Source organism: Bombina bombina, chromosome 6 (genome assembly GCF_027579735.1).
Source record: "Bombina bombina isolate aBomBom1 chromosome 6, aBomBom1.pri, whole genome shotgun sequence".
NCBI lineage: Eukaryota > Metazoa > Chordata > Amphibia > Anura > Bombinatoridae > Bombina > Bombina bombina.
In genome coordinates, this window is record NC_069504.1 from 77,939,791 (window position 1) to 77,942,113 (window position 2,323).

A 2,323-nucleotide genomic window follows, 5' to 3' on the forward strand; every position below is an offset into this window, starting at 1 on the left:
AGAGAGACAGGTGAGGGGGGAGAGAGAGACAGGGAGGGGGAGAGAGAGACAGGGAGGGGGGAGAGACAGGGAGGGGGGGGAGAGACAGGGAGGGGGGGAGAGAGACGGAGGGGGGAGAGAGACAGAGGGGGGAGAGAGAGAGACAGAGGGGGAGAGAGAAAGACAGAAGGGAGAGAGAGAGGGGAGAGGGGGAGAGAGACAGAGGAGAGAGAGAGACAGAGGGGAGAGAGAGAGGGGGGAGAGAGACAGAGGAGGGAGAGAGAGACAGAGGGGGGAGAGAGAGAGACAGAGGGGGAGAGAGAGAGACAGAGGGGAGAGAGAGAGAGAGACAGAGGGGAGAGGGGGATAGAGAGGGGGATAGAGACAGGGAAGGGGGGATAGAGACAGGGGAGGGGGGATAGAGACAGCGGAGAGGGGGATAGAGACAGGGGAGGGGGGATAGAGACAGGGGAGGGGGGGGTAGAGACAGGGGAGGGGGGATAGAGACAGGGGAGGGGGGATAGAGACAGGGGAGAAGGGGGATAGAGACAGGGGAGAAGGGGGATAGAGACAGGGGAGAAGGGGGATAGAGACAGGGGAGAAGGGGGGATAGAGACAGGGGAGGGGGGATAGCGACAGCGGAGAGGGGGATAGAGACAGCGGAGAAGGGGGGATAGAGACAGGGGAGGGGGGATAGAGACAGCAGAGAGGGGGATAGAGACAGCGGAGAGGGGGATAGAGACAGGGGAAGGGGGATAGAGACAGGGGAGGGGGGATAGAGACAGGGGAGGGGGGATAGAGACAGCGGAGAAGGGGGGATAGAGACAGCGGAGAAGGGGGGATAGAGACAGGGGAGGGGGGATAGAGACAGCGGAGAGGGGGATAGAGACAGCGGAGAGGGGGATAGAGACAGGGGAGGGGGGATAGAGACAGGGGAGGGGGGATAGAGACAGGGGAGAAGGGGGATAGAGACAGGGGAGAAGGGGGATAGAGACAGGGGAGAAGGGGGATAGAGAGACAGGGGAGGGGGAGAGAGAGAGACAGGGGAGGGGGGAGAGAGAGACAGGGGAGGGGGAGAGAGACAGGGGAGGGGGGAGAGAGACAGAGGGGAGAGAGAGACAGAGGAGAGAGAGAGGGGGGGAGAGAGACAGAGGAGGGAGAGAGAGACAGAGGGGGGAGAGAGAGAGACAGAGGGGAGAGAGAGACAGAGGGGAGAGAGAGACAGAGGAGGGGGGGATAGAGACAGGGGAGAGGGGGATAGAGACAGGGGAGGGGGGATAGAGACAGCGGAGAGGGGGATAGAGACAGGGGAGGGGGGGATAGAGACAGGGGAGGGGGGATAGAGACAGGGGAGGGGGAATAGAGACAGGGGAGGGGGGATAGAGACAGGGGAGGGGGGATATAGACAGGGGAGGGGGGGATAGAGACAGGGGAGAAGGGGGATAGAGACAGGGGAGAAGGGGGATAGAGACAGGGGAGAAGGGGGATAGAGAGACAGGGGAGGGGGAGAGAGAGAGACAGGGGAGGGGGGAGAGAGAGACAGGGGAGGGGGGAGAGAGACAGGGGAGGGGGGAGAGAGACAGGGGAGGGGGGGAGAGAGACAGGTGAGGGGGGGGGGAGAGAGACAGGGGAGAAGGGGGATAGAGACAGGGGAGGGGGGGAGAGAGACAGGGGAGGGGGGGAGAGAGACAGGGGAGGGGGGATAGAGACTGGGGAGGGGGGATAGAGACAGGGGAGGGGGGATAGAGACAGGGGAGAAGGGGGATAGAGACTGGGGAGAAGGGGGATAGAGACAGGGGAGAAGGGGGATAGAGACAGGGGAGAAGGGAGAGAGAGAGACAGGGGAGGGGGAGAGAGAGAGACAGGGGAGGGGGAGAGGGAGAGACAGGGGAGGGGGGAGAGAGAGACAGGGGAGGGGGGAGAGAGACAGGGGAGGGGGGGAGAGAGACAGGGGAGGGGGGAGAGAGACAGGGGAGGGGGGGAGAGAGACAGGTGAGGGGGGGGAGAGAGAGACAGGGGAGGGGGGAGAGAGAGACAGGGGAGGGGGGAGTGAGAGACAGGGAGGGGGAGAGAGAGACAGGGAGGGGGGGAGAGACAGGGAGGGGGGGAGAGAGACAGGGAGGGGGGGAGAGAGACAGGGAGGGGGGAGAGAGACAGGGAGGGGAGAGAGAGACAGGGAGGGGGGAGAGAGAGACAGGGAGACTCAAGTCAAATAAGTTGTTTAAATCAGTTCACTACATAAAATGTACTTTTTTAGATATATAATAGAAATTGGGCATTTCATGTCCCTTGAAGTGAAATCAATCAAAGCAGATCATCTGTAATACTAAGAAATGTGTTGTTA